Below are 27,378 nucleotides of genomic sequence, written 5' to 3'. Positions count from 1 at the left end.
ATATCAAGGCAGTAGAAGCTTCAAAGGGTGTGTGGAGTAAAACACCTTAATTAGTTGCAGCATACTGAAGATATGGGACAGAGAAGCATGCTCATTACTTGACCAGACCTGTAGTGTAGTGGGCCTCTGTAGGGTAAACTCCTACAGTCTTGTTGACCATGTCATACCTGTAATCCTGGGAAGAAGTGGTCTTGGTCTTTCAATGGGGTCGCACACAGCACACCTAAACCATAACAGGAGTAGTTTATCAGTATGATATACAGTCCCTGTACACTGCAGTGCACAATGCAGTCTACACTGCACGGCCCACACAGCAGACTCTGGGGAGATGCAAGTCTTCATGTAAAGTGAAAGGAGAAGGATAAAAGACCTCCACTCCAAAACATAGTTTAACTGAAACTTAACCTTCAAGAGGAATGTGCCTGAAGAGAAACAACATAGTGCTGTGTTTATACAATGAACTACATTACTATCTAAATAAAAGTCTGAAACCTCAAGCCATCTTAACAATCGACATACTGTAGGACACAACTTATGTGTTGCATATCTTTACAAATGCATGCTTCTTCTTAAAGTGCTGAAGGGCTAAACACACCACTCTGAGCTCCTGAGTGCCAATGTGCAGAGTGCAGAGTAATCCAGCAGCTGGCAATATTTATCATACAACACAAAGCCTTTGAACCAGGGGCTGCAGGTGTATTAAGCATTCAGGTAGGGCTGAGGGAGCAGGTGACATAGCATGACAGTCACTGCCTTCCTTAATGAGAAGGGAAAGCTCAGACTAGACTAGTGATTCTTTCCTGAGGCAGTGGAACTCTCATTACATGGGAGTTCGTAAAGACACCCAAGAAATGACCTCATTGGTCCATTGCTCTTTTCTAGATTGACTAAACCAACAGTAATGGTCTAAAACAAGAGCCTTGTGTAGTCAGCCAACTCCCCAGACAATGCACAAAAACAGAACCTAAACCCACGGTGGTCCCAAATTAAAATGCAAGTGTATAGATAGGATATTCTTGAGATGAGCTCGAGTGTTTGGAGCTCAGCACCTCCAGTTGGCAATTAGATGACACAAAGAGAAATGTTCTGTCAGATGGCCAAAAGAGTCAGTCCTTCTGAACAGGACATGGATTATTGGAACATGCTGTTTTTTTGGAACAATGGAACCTGTGATTCAAGCAAGTGTCAGCATAAAAGATGCAGCCAAGACAATTCCACAAGTTCTTAGGAGTCTGGAGAGTACAATATGGTGCTATAAGTTCCCCAGTTCAGTTTGTTCAGCTGCTGAGTAACATTTTTAGTTATGTGGTATAATCTGGGATAAGCATATTATATTAACATTACCAGGTGGAAAACAAACCCAGAATGATAGGAATGTCTAAAAAGGGCACTTTTCTTGCTCTCTAGGATTTGGAACTGTGCCAGAACTGTGCCAAAGCTGGTGTTGTCTAACTGTTACACTGAAAGGCTGTAACAGTAGCCTAGCAGAGGCTTTCATTACAAAAGCTTGAGAGATGTAGGTAACATTTACGCTACAACCACTGTTTTCATAGGTAGAACAACCTCAAAACCTAGATCCATCAAAGACAGCAAGTAAGGGAATGCCCAAGAGGAACACAGTTCTTTTAAGTAGTGAAAATATAGGTAAGGGTCTGTTTCTGGGGAGAATGTCACCAGTCAAGGAATATCAGGACTCTGGGTCCAATGACTCCACTTCCAAATTTGCAGATTTGCACCCAAAGTGTCTAAAATGACCCTGCCCGTGTATGGAATGGAATTTTTAGTTAAAATCCTCAAAAAGGCAAATATGGGGAGTATATCTCAGTAGTCAGCAGAAGGGGAATAGGAGCCTCCTGTTCTGTGACGGTGGGATCTGCTTTGGCAGCTGGGCAAGCTTGATTATCTGAGACAGAGAATTGATGACAACAGGTTAGCATTATCTACACCACTTCCATTGTCTCTGTAGAGAGCAGAACCAGCAGCATGATTCCTAAAGAGGGCTGTCCTGTGGCATAGAATTTAACAGGTGGTGAGAAACTGTGACAATCAGTCTAGACTAGACAGGACTGGAGCGAAGAGACCTCGAGGCTGACAAGGGAGGACACAGAATTCAACATGGAGGATGCCAGATGCCAGTGATGCCTCACCTATCACATGATGAGCTGAAAAGCAGCACAGAAGACATGAACAATGTTGTCCTCAGTTGACATCAGTGGATGCCCCAGGCCCAGACACATAACATAAGACTTGGCTATCATCTAGAGGAAGTGTCATCCCATTGGAATTACAATTGTGCAAACTGGACACAAGCATTCAGGCAGATCAGCAGCTACCAGCATAATTTTAACAATGTCAGAAAGCAGCTAGCAGAGTGCCAAATGTGGAGCACACAACATGTAATGCCTTTCTGATTTTTTTTCTTTTTTGCTGGCAGTATACCAGGTAATAAAGCTACCTGGAGCATGCCAAATAGGCAGTCAGCAAGATGACAGTACAAAACACAGAACTATGACCATATTCTCCTCTTTGTTTAAGTCCTCTAGGCAATTAAAATGTCCGCCTGGAGTATTTCAGACAGCACCCAGAGTGCTAACGATAAAGAGTATTAAGGACCATTTAAGAGTAAGAAGTTGCAAGAAAGAACATAATGTGTAGAAAAGTGCATATTGAGATATTGAGGCACAGGCAGGGTGGGGCCAGACAGGGTGGGATGGTGGGGGCAGAAGGCAGGAAACAAGTCAGTAAAAGTGCTGATGGAAAAAAAAAGAGTGCTGCACAAATACGCAGGAGCCTGCTGTTTCCTTTCTTCTTTTAACAAGGGGAGTAGGTAAGCTCATTGAAAGGAGAATGGAAAGGAAAGGAAAAAGTCACTCTTTTTTTCCCAGTAGGGGGTATGGTTCTTAACTAAGTCCAAATAAATACAGTATTTAGTAGTGTTTTTTGGGGGAAAAAAGCCAATTCCCATTCCTTCAAAAAAGAATTAATTGTTCCACTGCTTTGCCTTCTACATGAATTGTTTATCACTTCAGAGAAGAGGCAAGAGCCAGCTTCCAGTTGGATATGTAGACGCTCAGCAAAAGTAAGGATAATAGAAATAACAGCAATAAAATGAGCAGTCACTTACCTGCTGTGGGAAAATAAAAGAGGATGTGCAGGAGGCGTGCCAGCCTTATATTACCTCATGGGAGGGGGCAGGGATAGGGTCTTAATAGCAGCATTGGTATATATGATTAGTTCTCTGTCCCTGGGGACAGTTCTCTGTCCCATTGGTGGGTGGCTACTCTTTGAAATGAAACAGAACTAATTCCATGTTATTCTTCAAATATATGTATTTTTGTAATTTGCAGTACTGCTAAGGGTAACAAAAAAGTGCAAAGTGACATGAAATCTTAAAGCTTTTTTGTTAAGGATCAAGTAAAACAGTCATTTAAATTAATAGTACAATGAGAATTATCTTATTTTTCCTTTTAAAAATATTATACGTAGTCTCTGTCTCTGGAACATCACTTTATATTATATATTATTTGAAACAACAGTGTGAGAAGTGTTATGATTTGCACAAATTATGATACAGTACATTTCTCAGACAGCTTTGTGCCTGCTGACAAGGAGGAGTCAACTCTCCTACTTTGTATTTCTGTTATTTGTAGACAGCGTAAAAATACAAATGCACTGGCAGTCAAAAATGGAAAAAGGGAAGAAAAAAATCTTATTACAATTCTATAAAGAAAGACAGCATGTACATTTGATGTCTCCTACACAAGTCTCACAGTTCCCCAGTTTATCTTATACAGTTATCTTATACACTCACTTTTTTGTCATCTTTAGGCAAAAATTAATTATTGATTATTGATTAATTAAGCAGGTGATTTGCTGAATTAAGAGAACCCAGGTTCTAAAAGAGTGAAAGATTTTGGTCCCAAATGATCTCCTAATTGCTTAATTTATCACATCACTTGTTTAATTCACAATTCAGCTGTTCGAGTGTTCAAGTTTCTCAGGATTTAACGGTTACGTTTATAAACTTCTAGAATAGAGCCATCCAGGACCACAGATAGAGGTCCTGGCTCCACACATAAAATACATAAACACATAACATCTTTGAATATATAAACACAGCATTATTATTATTATTGTTGTTGTTATTGGTGTTGTTGTTGTTGTTCCCTACAAAACTCAAAAACGTGTGTTTCATTTAATGGAGTTTTAAATGTATGTTTGGGAGGTGTTTAAAGATTCTAGTCTGCACACTTCCATGTTTAATTTCATATCCCTCCCTCCACTCTACCTTTTCTCTTGCAGCAGCTTCCTGGCTCATTTCTTATATAGAGCAGGGGGCGGGCACGTGACAGCCTTGTCCCCACAGACATTTTGTCATTCTCTCAGCCAGGCTAGTTATATCATTATCTCATACCAATCCTAGTCAAGTTAAGTGTAAAATTACAGTATACTGTATAATGTGAAATTTTGACCCAACCAAGTATACAATTTTAGTTTGAAAATATTAATGTAGTGGTCTAGTTGATTTATTTCTCACTGAAAGCAAATTTTTAGTTTGAAAAGATTTAGATAGAAGCCTAACCAAAATCCTATATTTTTATTATTTTAGTTTTGTTTTGTTTTCTGGCTATATGTCACTTCTTAATAATTCAAGAACTGAAAAGCAAATACAGCATACATACAGAACTGGTATTTTTGTGATCATGTTATTGAAAGCAGTATGCAGTATAAATTGATGCATTAACAAGCAAGCAAGCACTTTTTGGTTCTTTACAATTATTTTTCTGTAATTCATGGTATGTATTAAAATACAAGTAACATCCGGAATTTGGCAGAACAGATTATGTTCTTCTTCAAGTCTTTGGCTCTATTGTGCAGCATAGAAAGTCAAGAAATATTATCTTATGCTTATTATGAGCATCATAGTGGTTTGGCAGTTAAACTGCTGTTCTTGGTCCTGTATTTATCCTGGAGTACTTTCTGTTTATTTGCATGTTCTTCCTATAACCATGTGGAGTTTCCTGCTGTCTCTGATTTCCTCTCACAGTCCAAAGACAAACTGTATAGGTTAATTGGAGTCTCTAATTTGCCTATTGGTCCCCCATGTACGTGCATACCCTGTGCTTGACTAGTATCCCATTGCAATCTATCCCATTGGGATATTCCTGGATAGCCTTGTATTGGACAAAATGATTGCTGAAAGTGGACAAATTAAGTTTATTAAATGCATGATGTAATCGTACATGACAATGGTCAGATTCTTTACTGTTACACACGTTACACGATGTTGTAATGGTATCGTATATGCTTCGCATTTTTATAAAGGTAGGTATTTGTTATCTAGTGATAAAACACCATAAGCAGTCAAAATCTAATCCACATAGCTTTTAATCTGTGTTTTTATCCACTAATGAAAAATGACTGGAATATTTAATCACTTATAGGTATCCTGCTTTGGACTTCTGTGTTTGTTATGGTGTGCTCGAATCTCTTGACATTGAAAAAAACATCATTACGAGAATATGACAGGAAGAAAAGCTGAAAGACAAAGAAAAAAATGCAGAGTGCAGAGTGCAGGAAGACCTGTTATCAGTTAAATGCCTGAATATTTTGACCTTTCATGTGTTTGAGTTTTGTATCCACTGAGGTGGTACCAAGTGTCAGTTTTGCTACAATGTGACACTAATCACACGTTCACAGTGAGAACCATGTCTTTAATCATTTAAACCCAACACTCCTTTTGTACAACAGAAAGAGTGCTCTCATCCAATAAATTACCATCATACCCTTAAGTGGCAGAAACACGTTTTCTCAATTTAACTGAGTTCCCCATATACAGTAACATTAGCATACAGGACCATATAAGCACATTTGCTGCAATGCGATTTTCAACACCCTGATGTGAAAAGCACAATTCCTCTCCAAACCATTGTTGTCACAGAGAGACAATAAAAATATCCTTAATCCCTGTTAGATTTTTCAGCATGTATTTGGGATAGACTCACCTTCCCTGTAAGTTAAAACAAGAAAAAAGGTGTATTGAATGTAAAACATACTTATTTATAGATAATTAAAAACATGCCATATACAAATAAATTATGAATTGTATTGAATGTTTATTTTGTATTTTAAAATACAAGATAAATTAAATCTGATTGATTCCAATACTGAGGAAGTGTATTTTTCTCTATATCATCAACTGTCAAACTCCTCATTGAGCAAGCATTGATTGACTAATACAGGTTGGATTTGTGCACACAGGTATTACAATTTAAACCACTGTAGTTAGAGTTTTGGAATAATATTTGCATTGCAATACAGAAAAATTAACAATAAATATAAAAAAAATTCTTCAATCATTTATTTCCTATTTTGCCTTTTAAAACATGCAGTTTAATACCTTATGCAGCAGTTCTAAGATGCACTGCTGTTACATTATTATATAACAACTGAGAAATTTAAGCTACTCTACTAAAATATTACAGAATTGTGTGCTCCTGAACTCTTCTATGGAGAAACGGGAGCTACCATCGAAGAGGAGGTGGAGTGAAGGAAGATTTTGAAAATTAAAAAAATATATTAATCCATAGGTAACTACTATGTATTTTTAGGAATATGATTTATAGGAGTCACCCACCCCTTTCCAAATGAGTGATTCTAGAGGGCAGTATAATAGTAACAGACCAGGACAAAACCTCAGTGTTTCATGCTACTGTATGTGTCACGATTGTAATCCCTCCCCTTTAAGGGCGCTCTGGCTCTTTCACATTTTAGTTGATTTTGGGCACCTGCTCCCAGTCCTTGCCCTTCCCTACAAAAGCCAGACGCTCACTCTGTTCCGAGCTCTGCATTGGAACACGGTGGCCCAGAGGCCCGCCTACCACCGAGTCTCCCTATGTCCGCGGCTCGAGGGCATAGGCCCCCTATCGGCCCCCCGGACCAGCCAAGTCCGGGACTTGGAGCACCTGATCCCGTTACCCCGCTTATCTCCCTGACCCTTCGCCAGATCCCACTCCGGTTTTTAACTTTGTCATGTCTGTCTTGGATTGGATCATCCGGCTCTGAACTTTTGCCTGCTCTGGATTTCTCTTCGGACTCCCCTTGGACTGTCTGCCTGGACCACGCCCCCCCCCCCCAAGCACCTGCGCACCTTCGTCAGGCCCCCTTGTTCATCTATCAGTCCAGTTCCTCGTCTCCTCTCCGTGTCTGTTCACTCCCTTCCAGATTCTGCTGTCTGCATAGAGTCCTGAAAGACACTTCATAACACTATGGGGATAAATAGGCTGATATTAGAGACCATGAAAAGCCAATGATGCACCACACCACTGTTACATTGCTGAGGGTAACAACAAACCTGGCTAATGTGAAAATTGAGGTAGACTTAAAAAAAATGCCAAACAGAAGCACAATTCAGGTACATCAGTTACAGACCTGTGTCAAATTATTTTGGCTGAAATATCACCTCATATCTTCATGGATAACTAGTGAGCACAAAGTCTAAACAGTGCCATGATGAATTGCAGTTGTTTTCTTTGCTGAAGGTGAACCAATCCTCTAATAGATTTATTCTCTATTTTTTTTTTGTAAGAGAGTGTATTCAGAATTGTGCAGGGCTGGTTTGTAAATCAAGAGCTTTTCTTGACAAGAGAAGACCCAAGAATGTTTGATTCGGGTACAGGAATGTGTATCTCCACATGTTGTAGTAGTGTAGGAACAGGCAAAATGATAAAACAAGAAATGAAGCAGAGTGCAACAATTTCTTTATTTAGATTGTCAGACTGTTTTCCAATATTTAAACAGAGAGAAGCAGACAGTACTGGACTAATGATTACAGAAAAGAGGATTACTAAGTGTGCTGTTGCTGCAGCAGCTTGTCAGGCAAACTTACAGCTGGATTCTGGGTTTGATCTGCCGTCTCTGGTAAATCTCTGAGTGCTCAAACTACATAGCTCAAAATATCCTGAAACCTGCCCTGCTATGCTGTAAGACTGGTCCACTTGGATCTGGACACCACCAGGAAGTTAGGCCAGTGACATCACTATAATAGGCTCTTTAGACACAGTTAAACAATAACACTCTGTCATACAATTGTATTGTACAGCTTGAAAAAAGGGTAATAAAATGGCATTGGAATCAAATCCATCATACCATTTTGTCTGTTTCCTATAAAAATATTGAAGGAAAGCTGTAGAATCTTAAACTGTATAAACTATGAAAATGGAAACCTAAGCAGATTCCTTTAGGGGCTGAAGGTACATTGCAGCTCCTTAGGGGAATAAAAATCCTTTTATGGATTTTGAATCATTCAAGCCATTTATTTTTTCCAATTACAGTCAATTGTGATGTCCCTGCTCCTCTATTTTCCACTACCTGAGTCTGGCAATTCTTTTAGGAATGGAAACACTACAAGGGACACAAAACAGTAGCGTTGTCTCCTCTTGTGTTGCTTTTATCTCAAACGGAAACAGAAAGTTTGACTGAAAAGCTTCACAGCCTCTTGCACCAATATAATGCCCTATGTCTACAGGTGACTTATTGCCACCCAGTGAAGCCAGATTTTAAAAGAAAAATAGTCAATCGTATCTGACATGCATTTTGAAAATCCCCATTGTCATTTTTTTTAGAAGCAATCCTTAATTTCAAATTTTAAAGTGACTTTAAGTCAGTATATGAACAGATGGAGATAACAGCTGAAAGACCAAAGGTTAGGATGAAGTGAGCATCTGAGTGTGCTGTTTTCATCCCATTATCTTGAGAAGCTGTGATCTCTGAAAGCGTTTTGACAACAAGAAAATCCTGAGAAAAGAACGCTGGTTTAAATGACTATCCTGTATGAAAATGGAATTAAATAATAATAATAGCAACCAAAAGAAAAATGTTGAGAGAGGAAAGTGTTTTTTTAACTTACATTTATAATAATGCAAAAGAATTGTATAACATCAGCCAAGAAAGCTAATTATTATTATTAAATAAATTAGAAAACAGGTGTAACTCTGAACTGTTATTTCACTTTTTTTTGTGTCATCATGACTTCATCCAGAATACTCTGCATTTCAACTGTTTATCTTATTATCTATTTTTTCTACCCCATATATCTATCTCCATGGCAGGAAAATCAGTTTTATGACACCCATTGTGATAGAGTTTTCCAAACCGGTTCTCAGTTCTGATTAAATAAATAGATAAAAGTGATTGAGAGTGACAGGCATGTTTGTCCCACCTAACAAGAATGGCCCTCAGTGTATTTTTCTGTTAACCTGCAAGGAAAGAAACACTCTCCCTTTTTATTATGTTATGAACAAAGATTGGTGAACAAACACATACTGAACTTAAGTGGTCATCAAACAGCCTTTATAAGAAATAAAAAGGGTAATAAAGTACAGATTGGATGGCAGAGACACAGAACAAAATGATGTTTCAGCAGATGATCTTTTTACATTGTCTGCAGCAACAGCACATACTGTACTTAATCAAAAGTTGTTTGCTGTGTATTGCATATTCTTCAAATGTGAAGATCTCTATCTTGCATAAAAGAAGGGAAACAAAAATAGATAATCCCTTAACTGATTTTCCAGATTTCACGTTTTTCTCTGAGCAGTCCCATCTGTATAATTTTGGTGTAGTGTACATACACCAAGGATGGAGATGCAATTGTCAAAAGGAGTTAGCATTCCTTATCCAATGAACTATATTTAAGTGATTATTTCAAATACGTACAATGATAATCAGGACAATATATACTGTATGTACAGTATATCAAGCAGTCCTTCTCTGAAAAATATATTAGGCTTTGGAGTTAATTTAATCTTTGATCATCTATCTGTTTGGAGTTTGCATGTTTTCTCATGTTCATGTGTATTTTTATTGCTTTCTTCAATTTCTCCCACAAATGTGCTTTGAGTCACTATTCTAAATTATTCCTTTCTCCACAGTCCTATGATGGACTGCCATCCCATCCAAGGAGTGAAAATGTTGTGCCCTGGATAGGCTCTGGCTTTCTGTAGCCCTCATCAGCAATCTGGTTTGCCAATTTGGTGATGTCAACTGATTATTATTTGCCAAATCCAATATGGTATCCAAAGCATGTGAATCACCTAGAAACATACTGTAATTTTAACATGGATATGGTAAACTCCTACTGTACAATATTCTGCTGCAGAGAACAACAGTTTTCAAAACTCATCAAATTTTGACAAAAATCCAATGTGACATAATTTTCACAGTGATTTATCGTCCGGTAGGTCTTCCCTGGAAAAACATTTCAATTACTGTAGTTTTTGAGGTTTGGGATTTCATAAGCATTTTAGGATAAAATCAGAATATCCAAACAATGACAATAAGGTTCCAGGAGCTTTGTTGGTTTACCTCTTAATTAGGACTGTGAATAGAAAGAAATTCTTCATACAGTGGAGAGAAAGTGCGCTGTTTATCAGATTTACTGGACAACCCTTGTGTTTCTAAACAAAAGAATGTGGATGACCAAGAGTGTGTCCTTACATACTAACATTTCCTACTATATACAGTATACCCTTTTTTGTTATGATTCTTTTAATATCAGCTCTAATATTAATACCATACATTGTGCTTTTTGAAGTGTAACACATCTTTCATAAAAGAGTTTAAAAGTACTAGGTTATAAAGATCAAAACTATTTAGATGTAAGAAGTGATAGTCACAAAACAGAAATTCTCTTTTTTAATTAAACATTAGGAACACTATGTGAGATGTAATAGCTCTTGTTCAGTATCACTTCACATAACTCAGTTGTATGAGTGGAACTGAACATATTACAAATGGAGCTATTAAACATTTTAAAGGTCAGCCACATAGTTTCATTAGGAATTTGTGAGCATGGAGGTAAGTGTCATCAAATACGAGGTGCTTGACACAACCATGATCTATGATTGTAAAACTGTGTGATTACAAAAGGAGGCTACTGTTGTTGATAAGCAAAGTTTTTGGTGCCTCAGAAAAAGCAATTTTGAGAGTGGATCAGGAAATAATCCCCTTACAATGTGTGGATTATCTTCGAAAATGACCTCTATCTTGCCATAAAGCACTAGGCTTTTTTCAACAGCAATGTAGTTTTGATTACAGCTTGAATGCAGTCTTAGCTCAGACATTCAATACTGTAGAGTATGTGTATATTTAATACACACACATACAGTACAGTATATACAGTATACACATATTCTATATACAGGTACAATCACTTGAGATTTGTTTGTTGCATATTTACAAGTAAGTTTAAAGAATTGTGGTTCTAGTGTATTCAAAATGGTACTGCAAAGGAAGAACATTTGATGAAGGACTCATTTGATGGAGATGTTTTATGAAACACATTGTTCTGAAGAAAAACATTGTTCTGAAGACAAACATATACTGTACCATCAATACTGGTTAAGAAACTTTTCAGTGGCAAGTAAAAAATAATTTTCTTGCTTCATGAATAGAGATAAAATCAAGTGAAATCACAGCACCATGTGTTTAGAAATACTGACCTGTTCTTTTGGAATGAGAGACCTTGGAATGAGAGGAAAATCAGATTGCTATTAAAAGTAGTGGCTGTGGATCAGTAAGGGGGATTATTCTCACTGAACCAGAATTTCTAAACCAATTACTCAGTATGGTGACTGGACACATTGCTGCAGGAGATTCCTTTCATTGGGTAAAATGTTAAATCAAAGTCCTCTTATCTTAAACCAAAGATATCAATTCTATATATATACTTTTAAAGGAGTAGAGGTGTTGACCCTGATTTCCTGTTTAAATTCCAGTCTAGGATCATACAGACATTTTCTAAAGTCCTTCTTGATTCAAGTGCTGAAACAATTATGCACTTTCCTACCTGCTGCTTTTATTTTTTTGGTGTGTTGTGTATTGAGGTTGCTGATGCATGATGACTGCCACGTGTTACCAAATTGTGCTGCACTTAAGTGGTGGATGAAGTGGGTCTCCTCCTATATTTTGAGTACTTTAATTTGAAAGGCACTCTACATAAACAGTAAATGCACAGAATGTTTATTACACTCACTTTAAGTAAATATTTCACTAAGGAGATTTTTCCTGTCAGTCTGTTGTTTAATTTATTTGACAGAAAAATGTGCTTACATTATTCCATTTTACATATCCCAAACACTTGTATGTAGAGTGTATTATAAAATGTAAAATAATGCGAAGCTTAGCACTAAGTTGTACTTAATGTTTGTGAATAGTCTACATGCTTTTATAGTTAAAATCCAAATTCTACATTACAGGTTTGCCTTTTCAAAATGAATGTCTCCTCTTGTAATCTTTATTTACAGATGTTCAAACTTCGTAAAGTTCTCATAATCTTCTAAGATGCTTTCATTTGTTTGATACAGGAACTCCAAAAATAACTGTTTTGAAATACTGAATTTTAAAGGATATATTTGATGGAGATGTTCTATGATCTAGTTGCAGAGATCTGCTGTTTGGTATTTAAATAAATATGATAGAGATTCTATGATAAAATGTGCCACATAATATACAGATACCAGGAGCTGGCTCTACAGCCTGACACTTCAGAATTTCCTGTTAAAAAGACTATCTATGTTCAGTCACTCAGAGAAATACCACAGTGAACATATCCTGTTTTCTGTTATCAAATCATTATTATTAAATGTCTGAGATTTATGAACTGCTGTAGTGTTATGTAAATACGATTTTAATCTCTTTATCCATAATAATGCTGAACCATAAAATGCACGGTAGTGTAAGTTGTATATAATGTATTTACAATAATATTTAATAATAGCTACACTTACTTTATGTGACATACTCTACAGTAGTCTCAACATGATTCATTATCCCAGCACACAGTTCTCATCTCATATGTCTGCAGTTGTTTATAATACAATATTCCTCAGTGTAATAAGCAATGTAAAAATATCTATGGATTGAATAAAGCAACCTTACTCATATTACTTAAAAACAACAAGTTATCTCAAAAACTATTGCATAATTTTACAATATGGTGATGTGGGGATTTATATAGCATTAACTGTGGTAACCATATTAATATTAGTTTCCTCATATGACCTTAAGCAGACCTGTTTTCCCCTTAATCAGCCATTAGTTAACCTACTGATGGCATGGTTAACTCCAGGGAGTTATAGAGTAATTATGAACCGTTCTTCCATCTCTCTGCATTGTGTGGCTAGAATTTAAATAGACAATAACGCAATTTACATTTCTTAGGTGCACTTGTGCTTAATTATTGAATTTGCTTTTTTTATTAAATGATGGACTGGCAAGTATGTTTGCATATTGCAGATTCCGTGTACAACAAGTAAAACCGATAATTCATTTTAAGTTTGAAATTGAAAATATGGGGGATGACTTCAAAGTCTAGAGACACACCAGCGCATTCACTTATTTTCTCATATAAGATCAGTATCAAGGGACTTCTGTCAAGGTGTAGGTGACCGCAGCACACAATAGTCCTTGTTGGAGGGTTACTTAAGGTTGTCAGAAGGATAAAAAGAAACTACGCGTTTATTAAGTGTACAGGGCTAAGAGAAACGCAGAAATAATTTAACAGCCTGGAAAGTATAGTGAAAGAGGCAATACAAGATCATGTATTTCACTCTATAAATTCTCTCAAGGCAGTTTGGTGATAATGTCGCACAGTCGGAAAGGATTACAGTTTTATGCAAAAAAGTATTCAATGGCCGTGGCCTGGTTAGATCATACAAAATGACAGGCTCCTCTCAGTCAGTACAATCTTTGCAGTACATACTATATGTCCAGGTACAGTATAAACAAGAAGCTCCCAGTCTTCTATAATGTCCAAAAAACATTTCTGAAATGGTATTGTTGCACTTCTTCTTAAAGTTTATCTGTAAATTTCCATTATAGATTAATTTGTGTTTATATCACTGATATCATGTTCATATTGACAGCTATATTATTATGAAATTGATATGTTAATCAAATATTACATTTTAATTAAACATAACAATTTCATACACTATGGATTCCGATTTAAGGTTACCATGAATTGTTATAGTAAATTAATAAAATATGCATCATAAAATTTTATATCAAATTAAAATAAGTGTACATTATTTTATTATTGCTTTTACTAAAATGCTGCTTGCGTTACAGCTATCCAGGCATTTCTTTACATTTCTTTTCTTTGCATTGTCTATAAACAACGCTATTGTTTATTAAGGGAAAGAGCTATTGGCAATCCATATGTTTATCTGATCATTTCATCTTGATGTATTGTATCAGTCTAAATTACTTGCTTGTACTGTATGGCTGAGATTGATGCATTGTGCCATACAACCCTAGCACTTGAGGTGAAGTGAAGGTATAGCTTCAGAATAAATATTCTGGTTAAACCTTTCTGATAAATACAGTAAGAGAATGAATTTTGATTCATTCTTTTCTTTAAACTAGTTGAACACGAGTCTTGTATATTTCATGTACTATAAATCAAAAATTATTTCTACTAATTTTGGAATTTGCACATCAAAATATTGTCCTTTGAATGTTTACAATATGAGCACCATGTTGTAATGTAATGATCTGGATGATTAGGCAAATATTGACAATAAATGAACATTTGAACATGGCTTGGAGGATTATTGCACACAGGCTGGTGTGAAGGAACAAGGAAACATGTTTCATTTAGGCAATGAGGCATTTATTTGCCCTGCAGTACTTGGGAAAAGTAATTCTTTATCACTGACTTCTTCAGCTTCTATTATAAGTGAGTTTTTCTTAATTCCCTCATGAATTGCATCACTGTTTAACAGTTATTGGAATCTAAATCTAAATCTAAGCAGGGAAGCAAAACTACAGGGCAGGACAGCCAATACCAGACATGCCTAGAGAGAAATAGTGTTTAATGTGGTATCACTCCAAGTTTTAAAGTTGTTGAACTGAAACGGTTTCCATGCACTCTTTAGTCAAACATTTTATACTGATACACAATGAAAATTCAACAGTTTAATTTTGCATCAGTCACTCCCCGTTTCTATAAATGTCATTTGCATTGTATTAAATGGTGAGCAGATAGGTTTGCTGACTTTTAGAGTAGTATTGTTCTTTGAGTAAACAAAATACTGAGCTCAAATCGTGTGATTTAATAAAAATGCTAGGTGCTTGGTATACTGAGTTAACATTGCTAACATTAAGTGATTAATAATCTTTTGAAATAGCCATTTAAGAAGACATAGTTTTTATTAATGGAAGCTACAAGCATGCCTCACCCAAGTAATGAAGGTTGTCCAGCTGCTATCAGTCTGGAGAACACTCCAACAGTACTGCTTCAGAAGACACATACAGAGAACCTAGGACACTGGCACTCTGAGGGCCACATCCTAGATGGCAGACCACAGCAGTATGATCTACCGTGGTTTTAAACAATCATGCAGATGTGCAGTAGTGTAGTCTGTAGCCATGAATTAACTAGTGAATCTTTAGAATGACTGTAGCTCATCATCTGAATGGAAATTATTTGGATGTTTGGAAGCCACTTGAGTGTGATATGTTGACAGCTAAGAGACTAAATCACAGTCTGCCTTGAGCCAGAGAACATTTGAGGCAGGGACAGAGAGAGAGGTAGAGTGTCTTATTCAGCAATTAATTTTGCCTATGATAGACCAGGTGGAAGATGATGGGTGTCGGGACATCATAATGAATGTTGTACTAACTGTTGCTGTGGATGTGTAATAATGTGAGGAGAAATGTTGATTAACACAAGAGTTCCTTTGGAGTAGATTAAGGGCTATCTTACTGCTCAGTGAAATATTAACACATTTCTTGACCCAACTGTTTTTCCATCCCTACAAGCCAATCATCTTGTCCAGAATTTCTGTTAGGATAATACAAGATCACACAGTGCAAGGATTACAAGATCATGACTTCAGAAATACAGTTGTAAGGTTTTACCATGGAAATCTTTTCCCCTGACCAGGATCCAATAGTACACCCATGGAGCCAAGCTGCTGATTCAGATGCACAGGCAGAGTAGCAGAACATCCAACAGTAGCAGTCAATGCATAAATGTTGCAGGGACTGAATAATCAGTGCAATCAAACTTCACACTAATTTTGCAATGTTTTTATTTTTCCAATGTGTTACGTGTTACATTGGATAACTGAAAACCTACCATGATTCAATTGATCTCTGTTTTACTTTACATTTTCTGTGATGTTTACTTGTTATTTTTCTTAAGCATATTTAGACCTGAGTGTTGCAATTCTTTGTTCATGATAATACGTCAACTGGATTAAACATGAGCGCAGGTATTCCTTTTCATATTGAATGTGCTGTAGCAAATCTGGTGGCAAAATACATTCATACAAGTGATGACTGGAAAATCTTAAATACTTTCAAATTTAAGTATATTTCTTTTATAACTTTTTTTCTAATTTTACACAAAATGTTTACCAGGTCTAGAAAAAATCTAATAACAGAATGTTAAACTCAAAATAATGACTGAATGTTTTGAGTAGACATGTATTGCTCCTGATGACACTGCCTGGTGAATCATAATGCTTAACATTTATGCTACATGCACTCCCAAAGTGATGGATTGGCAAATGAAATGGCATGGTGAATTATAAGGAGAAGTGTATGAGGGTGTTAAAAAGGAAATAAATGTTACTTTGTTGTTTACCAAATGAGGGAAATTAGCCTTGCTGCACAAAAAATCACTCTTGAACAAAAGTGTAAATAGTTGTTTATGAACACTTGCAACCAGATGGTATGTTATGCACTTGCCAATTGTGCCAAATTGTGTTTGTAAGCCAAAGGCTGACTAACTGGATGAAACTGTGTATTAAATACTTGTAAATTGATATGAATTGCAATGTATTAAATGGATATAAGTCCAACTACTACGGGTAACCTCTACCTGAAAAGCGGTAATTGCCATATAGCCAGTATAGCCATATAGCCAAAACTACAGTATGATTGCACAAAATAAGTTTACCTGTGTTTACCACCACTACATGATGCTGATATACCTCACAAGCAAAAGCTTTATGAAGCATGATGATTAATGAAGCAAAAAACAAAATGTCTGTCTTCTCCATAAGACCGAGATGCCTACTGTGAGATTCGACTTACCAAAAGTATTTTTAAGTATCCTTTTAAGGATTTTGGGTAGGAAAAAGATATGAGCTGGGAATTTTATATTAGATATTAGCTGGGAATTTGCTTTATTAAGGTGTCTGTGTTTTAAATATAAAAACATGCAAGCACAATCACAATATACCAAATCACATCTCAGAAGAAAGGCAATAGTATTTTCCCCCACTAAGTAAATTAAATGAATAACACAAAGAAACAACTTCAACAATAAAATATGTTTCATAGCTTTTCACTTTTCCTTGCTGTGCTGCTTCACGGATACTTAATTGGTTGTTTTGCAGTTATATTACATTTGCAGAGCTGATTCCACAACACTGGGCTTCTAAATAATGCATGATTTAAGTTTGTCACAAAGATATGTTGACTCTTTTATCTGGTTTGCATTCATAGCTTATTGATCATTTCACAGCTTGTACGCTATGCACATCATATGAAGAAGAAGAGTTTAAATAAATCAAGCAATTCCACAGTAGAGATTGTTTTTCTTTTATTTAAAATTATTTTTCAGAAAGAAAGTAACATCTCATTTAGGGGAAAGCACCAAGGATAGGAAAACGGCAAACACCAATGTGAGTAAAATTGTTGTGGCAAAGAGACACTGCCCTACAAAATAAACTGTATTGTTGAGGTATACGGTGTATAACAAAATCAACACTGGAAGAAGTAGTTCTTAAAACTGGATTTATATTGTAGCTCAATTATTCAAGTCTTTAAGTTCTACAGTGCCTTGCGAAAGTATTCGGCCCCCTTGAACTTTTCAACCTTTTGCCACATTTCAGGCTTCAAACATAAAGATATAAATTTTTTATTTTATGTGAAGAATCACCAACAAGTGGGACACAATTGTGAAGTGGAACGAAATCTATTGGATTTTTGAAACTTTTTTAAGTAATAAAAAAATGAAAAGTGGGGCGTGCAAAATTATTTGGCCCCTTTACTTTCAGTGCAGCAAACTCACTCCAGAAGTTCAGCGAGGATCTCTGAATGATCCAATGTTGTCCTAAATGACTGATGGTGATAAATAGAATCCACCTGTGTGTAATCAAGTCTCTGTATAAATGCACCTGCTCTGTGATAGTCTCAAGGTTCTGTTGAAAGCGCAGAGAGCATCATGAAGACCAAGGAACACACCAGGCAGGTCCGTAATACTGTTGTGGAGAAGTTTAAAGCCGGATTTGGATACAAAAAGATTTCCCAAGCTTCAAACATCCCAAGGAGCACTGTGCAAGCGATCATCTTGAAATGGAAGGAGTATCAGACCACTGCAAATCTAGCAAGACCTGGCCGTCCCTCTAAACTTTCAGCTCAGACAAGGAGAAGACTGATCAGAGATGCAGCCAAGAGGCCCATGATCACTCTGGATGAACTGCAGAGAACTACAGCTGAGGTGGGAGAGTCTGTCCATAGGACAACAATCAGTCTTACACTGCACAAATCTGGCCTTTATGGAAGAGTGGCAAGAAGAAAGCCATTTCTCAAAGATATCCATAAAAAGTCTCGTCTAAAGTTTGCCACAAGCCACCTGGGAGACACCCCAAACATGTGGAAGAAGGTGCTCTGGTCAGATGAAACCAAAATCGAACTTTTTGGCCACAATGCAAAACGATATGTTTGGCGTAAAAGCAACACAGCTCATCACCCTCAACACACCATCCCCACTGTCAAACATGGTGGTGGCAGCATCATGGTTTGGGCCTGCTTTTCTTCAGCAGGGACAGGGAAGATGGTTAAAATTGAGGGGAAGATGGATGCAGCCAAATACAGGACCATTCTGGATGAAAACCTGTTGGAGTCTGCAAAAGACCTGAAACTGGGACGGAGATTTATCTTCCAACAAGACAATGATCCCAAACATACAGCAAAATCTACAAAGGAATGGTTCACAAATAAACGTATCCAGGTGTTTGAATGGCCAAGTCAAAGTCCAGACCTGAATCCAATCGAGAATCTGTGGAAAGAGCTGAAAACTGCTGTTCACAAACGCTCTCCATCCAACCTCACTGAGCTCGAGCTGTTTTGCAAGGAAGAATGGGCAAGAATTTCAGTCTCTCGATGTGCAAACCTGATAGAGACATACCCCAAGTGACTTGCAGCTGTAATCGCAGCAAAAGGTGGCTCTACAAAGTATTAACGCAAGGGGGCCGAATAATTTTGCACGCCCCACTTTTCATTTTTTTATTAGTTAAAAAAGTTTCAAAAATCCAATAGATTTCGTTCCACTTCACAATTGTGTCCCACTTGTTGGTGATTCTTCACATAAAATAAAAAATTTATATCTTTATGTTTGAAGCCTGAAATGTGGCAAAAGGTTGAAAAGTTCAAGGGGGCCGAATACTTTCGCAAGGCACTGTATGTATTGGTCTGAATATCATCGCAAGACTATCAACGCACAGCCACCATTAACACAATGACTGCAAGGCATCTGCAACTCATAGACGCTGTCACATTGGTGTATTCTAGCTGCTGCAATTGCACACTGAAGATGAGTAAAGAGGTAAGTGATACTGATCCATCTGTGTTTTGCTGGTGCAAGTTGTTGGACATACTGAGTGTCCTCAATTTTAAGAGCATTCTACAGTATATAGGAATATGTACAAATTCATACACTGTATACATTTGTGACAGTTCATGCTGTATGTGTGTTTTATATAGCTCAGGAAAAGTCAAGAACCAACACTTTTAGTATCTCATGTTTGTCTTCTAAGCATTCCTCAGAGCCTTTTAGTTTTTCAGTATATATTGTACATTTCTTTAGGTCCTGCTCAAATGACCCTCAGCAGGAGTTTTCAGTTGGTGTACAAACATGTTTAGAAGTCTGTGTTTTTTTTGTACTGAATACTTAGACATACCTATATATTTTTTGCTATTTTTTGTTTTTTATAAAGAGTGAAATATAGTCTAATTAGCTAAAAATACCACCTGAGCACATCATTGTGCCCTTGAGGCAGAAAGCATTATCTGCTCTTGAATTTCCTTATAAATCAACTGAATCATGTTGGGGTCTCATTGCTGATAATATTAAAAGGAAATAGCGTAGTGCACAGAAATGGCCTACTAATTAGCTTGCTGGCTATATTTAAAAATGAAGAGTACATCATTAATGCAAATGTTAAGGAATTATGCTAAACTATTCCAAGAAGAACACAACAAAATAATAATCACGTCTACATGAATACCCGTTAAGTTTTTTAAAATTGACACAATTATCCTTCTCATTGAAGCAGATATGTATATTTTTGTTGTTGTTGCCTGTGGCTGTTTTTAGCATGATGTTTTCCTATTTTAAATAGATGTAAATAAGTTTTAAAATAAGTTTTAAATAAGGAAAAGACTAGAAAATCAAGTTCACATGACTGCAATTCTTACATAAATTGTGAAGACAAAACATTATGTACTTGGATGTATTTTTTTCATTCACTTTCTTAATTGGTTATTTTTTCCTGGGATGTCTAAGGTAAGGAATGTTTATCGGAAGTCATGAATTAAAGGGAAAAGGCATGTTGTTTCTCCTATGTTTGTCTTTCCTGCCTGGACATTGAAATAACCCATTTAATAGCTGCCTTCTACATCTTAGTAAGCATTTTATGTAAATAAACTGACAATTGATTTTGTACTTGAAATGCCAGAGAAATGCAAATTAGGCATCTTTTCAGCATCGAGAGAATTACGATGTTCACTTTTATTAAGATGGAATCTGTTTTCTGTCTACTTCCTTTATTCATTGTCATTCAATAATGTTCTCCTATCAGCTCCTGCCTTTGTTTCCTTGGTCACTGAGAACTTGTAACTTTAAAGAATCACTCAGTGACCTTCTGAATAAAAGGATTAGGAATAAACATATCCCCTCTTGTCCTTTCTTCATTTTATGCACAACCAATGGGAGAGCTAACGTCTTGAATCTGGATTGCATGATGTTATTAGTCTCATACCACGTTCTGCTCCTGAGAATTCATCTACACACAGATCTCATCATGTCAGCAGCTTCTTTCTTTCAAATTACTACATCTTAATCTGCATCCAATACATACCTGTATTTACATTAGAATCCAATATTGAATAAATCTTAAGCAAACATTAATATATAAGTCAGTGAATGGGAGAGTAAGTTATGAAATAACATTGAAGATATAGTTCAACATTGCATATGCATACTTTGTTTTCATGATCTATAAAGAAATATGTCACATGTACTGCCATATACCGTACATATACTGTATACTGTCATGTACTGTACTGTTGTATCTTAGATCCTGTAATATTAAAGCCATACTATAGGAAGATTAAATTAAATGGGTTTTGCCATACTGAAAGACAGACAGTGTTACACCAATTGAATGAACACCTTAAAAGAGAATTCTCAAAACATAGTTAAAAAATGTTACAAAAGGCAGAAGAAGGCCTGTACACTGCTGAGAATTTCAGTTTTACACAGTTTATCAAAATGTCATAGAACAAACTACAGTTTAATACTCCTAACTGTGATTCAACATAGAGATGTTTATTTTGCATACAAATAGAACACTGGAATTGAATGATGTCACACAAATTAAACTGTTTCCCACACTTTAGACCTTTTCTTTTCACATTGCTGTTTTTTGAAGGAAAAATGTTTGGCAATATCTCTAATTACTATGTATGCTGCATCTTTTTATATTTTAGTACAAATGCATATACATCTGTTGAAAATAAAGACTTAAATAGGCCTTACATGATGGGGGTCAGGCAAAAAATAAGACATCTGGAGATTACACATTTTACAGCAGAGCGTGCACTTTTGATAGTCTAAATATCTATTGCTATGGCAATCAAATTGTCCTTGATGCAGCTGCAAACTCTAGATTAATACTGAAGGACACTCTATGTACGTGATTGTGAAGAGCACAAAGTCTTAGCAATAAAGGGGAAAAAGACTTTTAAATCAACCATAAAATTACAGATGGCATCACACAATACTCCAGTAGATAAGTAAAGCAATTTGCTATCTGCTGCCTGCCTCTATTTATACATCATTGCCTTTTCAATGAAATGTAACATGAATATTCCTGGTGGTTCAAATTCCTTTTTCATTAATAACAGTTTAATAATAATTAATATTTTTTTTTATATTATCCCATGATCCCACCCCCTCTCTTATGTTTAGGCATCCCTAACACTTGAATACAGATTGTTACATCATTTTTTTGTCTTTTGCTGTTGTTTTTAAATTGCTGAGCTTGATTTACATCATAGACAGTGAGTTTATCAGCAAATGATGCAATCTGTTATGCAATCTGGCAGCACGGCTTCAAATGTCTGTTTCCAGCAGAGTTCTGAAAAGTCAAAAACTAAGGTTCACGTAATCTTTACCCTCTCAATGAATAGAAGCATGATGAAATGGGGCTCTGTGGCACCACACTGGAGAGAACTCAAGGAGACCTCCACATAATATATGCAAGGTGTCACGCCCTCTGCAGCCAGAGGGCGCTCCTTCTCTGTCCTGTCTCTTGTTTCCGGTGCTTTGCTGTCCTTCCGGTGTTTCTCTCTCTCTGGGGCTATATATTTCTGGGTCTTTCATTTGCCTTCTCTCAGCATTGACGTTCGGTTGTCCTGAAACCCCCCTAGCACCAGGTCGCCCCACGTCCCCTACCTGAGGGCATAGGTTTCTATACGGTGTAGCGGCAATGCTTCTTAATAGGACAGAATTAAGTGTTTCTGTGCTTTCCCTAATGAGGCCTCATCTCTCTGTTCATCTCTGTGGTGCAGCCACAGAGAAACTATTCATGCAGGCTGATTTAAAGATGTTTTCTTTTGATAGGGAACAGCTGGGGATGCCAAATGGGGATGCACTTAGCTAAGCCTGGCTATCATGATCAATGGTCATCCATTGGCGCCTATCTGTCTAGGGAGTGCCAGATGGACATCTGGACTGCATTCCTAAGTGTCAGGAGTAAGTGACTCATATCTCACCTTGATCAACCAATCAGGACTGGTAGGGCCGAGTAACCCACGTGGGACTCTGATGCCCATGGAACTTTCAGCCAATGAATGAGCTGAAGTTCCTCCAGGTAAAAACAGGCAACACAGAGGGCCTGGGGAGAATTCTGTGGACAATTCTGAAGGGAATTCAAAGGAGAATTCCAGGGCAGGACGGCCCAGGAGCAGAAGGCTCCCAAGGGCAGGACATTCTCGCAGCGCGCCTCCTGACCATCCTGAGACTCAGCCCGGACAACCACGGAACGGCCAGTGTGTCCGAGTGCCAGAACTTTCCTTTGTTCTAAGAGTATAGAGCGGAGGTTGCCAGAGAGTAACCAGAGGATCCACCCGAGGTTAGCACCAGCAGCAGGCCTCGTGAACAGGTCAGAACTGTGGAAAGCTGAATCACTATTCAGAACTAGCTCTTCATCAGGAACGAACCGGTCCTCTTCCTGACTTGCTGGGACCCACAGTCATCTTTTCTCCTGTGCGCAATCTTTGCTAGTTAAAGCCAACACTAACTAGCCGGTCAGTGAGCATCAGCAGCGCACCGTCGCAAGCCGCACAGCACAACCTGGCACCGAGCCAGAGAGCGCGGATTGGACAGCAACAGCCTGCAACTGTTTCTTTGTGCCCGCAGGAGATCTGAATCCCCAGAGATTGGATGAGTATTCAACTTCACTGCATTACTGCTCGAGAATTCAATTGTTATCCCAACCAGTTGATATCAAATTAATTCCTAAGAGTTATGTACTTATTTTCAGTATCTAATGTAGAAGTTATAACCAAGTTAATTTACTAAACTGTCTAAATGAATGATATACTAAACGTATGTCCTCTTGATATGTGTAACACTTCGTAACTGACTGAATATATACCTTTTGTATTCTGATAACCCTCTCGATAAGATCTGTTAGGTTTATATGCATATTCTATGTATTAATAAATGTATCCTCGTGTATTAGTACCTGTGTGTGTGCGTTGTTTGAGTTATATCGCATGGTTGGAAGGCCATCAAAAGAATCATTTTGTGATTTACTGCTACAATTAATAATTGTCCCAGTAAATGCCCAAACCCTACAGAACTGGTGCCTTCAGAGAGCACACTACAACGGCACTTCCTGAACAGCTGAGCCCGGGCTAACCCCTGTCTCGCCGCTACGCATAGGGTCTTTTCGCTCTCCTGCCATTCTACGGTTCGTCCTTTCCAACATCCGTGACACAAGGATGACTTGGCACATAAGAAAGCATCTCTGGTGTATCACTAAAAAGAGCATGATTTAATTAATAATATTATAATAGCTTGTTTTCAGTTTGTATTGCAATACTTTGAAAAGACAATGGTAGTTACATGGGGAACACCTTATCCATCATTAACCTCTGAATCATTTCATTTTCAATGTTTAAAAAGGTAAAAATACAGAGATACTGTAGGACAGCAACAAGGGAGGCACGAAATTCACAATGCACACCTAGACACACTACTAATAACTTCTGTGTCAGTCTTTCCAGCTGCACTTTTGCCGCAACAGTTCTTTGTGATATTAATTTCTATTGGTTCAGTGAAAACCTCTGTAATTACGGCTATATAAATCCTCAGATGAAAATGTCTTAGCTTCAGTGAAAACAGCTTACAGTCCTTTGACCAACTCTTCTCAGGATTCATTTTTCTTTCCAGTGATAAAGCATGCGTTTCTTCCCTTTTCATACAGTAAACTTGTCTTTTGTGCTATTTGAGCCAAAGGATATTTTTTATTCCTGGATATGTAATTTCCTGTGAACTTACATTGGATTTATGTTTTCAATTCATCACTGCAGCAGCAAGCAAATCTGTTCTAAATATGTATTGAAGGTAAAAGCCTTTGATTCACAATTATACAGTATAACTACAGTACATAAAATTAGTGTTTACTTATTTATGTATTCCATTTTCAGAGCTTGAGACATGAAGCCAAAATCTGATTTAGTAACCTCAGGTTTAAAATACACCCAACATAGGTCAGTTATTAAAGGTAAAATCCTATGATCTATTTAAAATTCTCGACCACCTGAATTCAGCATCAGATAAGAAGGCTTTTCTAGTTTATTTCAATGGAATATTATTAGTTTGGAATCAATTGAAGTAAACTGCTACACTGAAAGATAGGTCCATCTCCTCTCAATCAGCAGTTAATCACACCCATTATTACATTTTAAGGAAACAGGTGAAGTTATCTGTCACAACAATATAAAGAAAATCTCATAACTTGCCATTCTGTATTTAGCCACAAGACAGACAATGTGTGTTTGTTTCAAAAAGCCTAGCAATGCACACTTTTTGAAAAATGAAAACTGTCACCCTGGGCAAAGAGCTAATGTGTTCTGATATGAAGCTCTTAGAACAGCATTTAACTTTTGGTCCTTTTCTTTGAAGGCCTCAAAAGCAAGTCACACTATATACAATCTTTACTCCTTAAATTAATTCATTTTCACTTACAGAGGGTAAACAAGCTAGATTCTGCATGCTCTATGTTAGGGGTCTTTGAAATATTTTTCCCTTTTATCTGAAGTATACAAGAAACTTTCAATCTGTCCTTTTTAATCTTGGAGAAAGCATACAGTATGCTATTCAAATACTCAAGAAGTTTTTGAACTTCCAAAATTGCTGTATAACCATTTCTACACAAACATACCACAATATTACTTCAAAGACTGTGAGCAACTAATCACACCTATAGATAATATATTTATATGATAAAATATTTTATTTCTAATAGTTAATACATCCCTTGCATTAATATGGAAGCACATTGCTGCCACCAAAGAAAAAACAAACAAATTATCTCATAATTATGAGGTACAGTAGCAACAATTATATCAGTGCATGCACAACCTGTTACATTTGCAATGATAGTACCTACAGGCTATTGATAGGTTTGCTGGCACCATTTCTATTAATAATTGAAAAATTGTGATTTAAAATCTGATTTTTTTTGTTATAGATTCTACACTATTCTTATACCAAATGTTTTCAAATTTGCCCCTACCAGTTTATTATTATCAATGTTATAAGCAATGTCTTGGCAAATTAAGAGTTTAAGAACTTTTTTTCATTGCATTTCTAAAATTCAAGACACTTGGTAATTTTACAATCAATCTTGCATACTTTGTGCCATTAGCAAATGTAGTACCAAACTTCTTGCCAAGCAATCAACAAATGTCAGATGTAAAAAAATATGTTTGAGTTTTCAGTTATTGGTATCAATTTATTCCAAGCAATAGTTGTGAGGATTATTGAAATATTGATCTGAGACTTGGAATGGTTTTTAATTTATTATTATGAGCATGTCTAATGCAACAAGAGATTAGTGGACTTCAGATGAATCAATGCAGATCAGTTGGAAGATCTGGAAATCATAGTTTTCTCTCAATCAAAAAATCTTGAAAATGTAAAAATGCGCAAGATTGCCAGCGGTAAACTGATAAAACAGATGAGAAAAACTCCTTGCAATTAATCACCAGCAATTAGTGATAGCAAGCACCGCTAGCAGCAATTCCCAATTCTAAATCCAGACTTAGTCTTTTAAAAAATCTTGCAGTCACAACCAGTTGCTTTTTAAATTACCTTCATTACTGTTAATAGGTAAAACTCTATTCATTCCCTTGCTTCATCTATGTTTGCTGTGTGCTGTTTTTCCCATTCCATCAAAAGAATACACATGTGGGTTACTTCCATTCTTCTATCAATAGCACACTGTACTGATAAGACTTTCGGAATTTGATCAGGAAATTATTGTTTGTGTATAGAATATAGTAATGTAATGTCTTTTTTTTAAAAAATACAATTTTATATTCGTTTTCTATGTATATTAAACGTTTTGTTTTCATGTTTTAGTGCAGAATGCCTTAATTAGGTCATGTGATTAATAGGAAGGGAATTCACAGGTGGCAATGTCATTTATTACCTGAGTGTACAGCTAGGAAGAGCTCTGATTTAAGTTGACCCAGATTGTTAATGTTGAAAGAAAACAAGTTTCTAAGCTTGTTTTTCTTTTAATGATGGCATTTAAATGGCACATTTGTAAAAAAATTGAATTATAGTGTACATGAGGGCTTTTTTTCCTTCATGACTGCACGAATATCTTGTCATGTACTGTATTGCTGGTCAAATATTGCCCATACAAGTAATAAACAGCTATTGGGATAGCACTTCAGCTATAAGGGTAGCACTGCTTTGTCAGAGCTGGGTATGGTTCTTGACTGGGATGCCTTTTGCATGTTCATGTGGGTTTCCCAGATTTCTCTCAACTTCCAATG

Source organism: Lepisosteus platostomus, chromosome 6 (genome assembly GCF_059453375.1).
Source record: "Lepisosteus platostomus isolate fLepPlt1 chromosome 6, fLepPlt1.hap1, whole genome shotgun sequence".
Classification (NCBI taxonomy): Eukaryota; Metazoa; Chordata; class Actinopteri; order Semionotiformes; family Lepisosteidae; genus Lepisosteus; species Lepisosteus platostomus.
Note: the sequence above shows the minus strand (reverse complement) of the source record.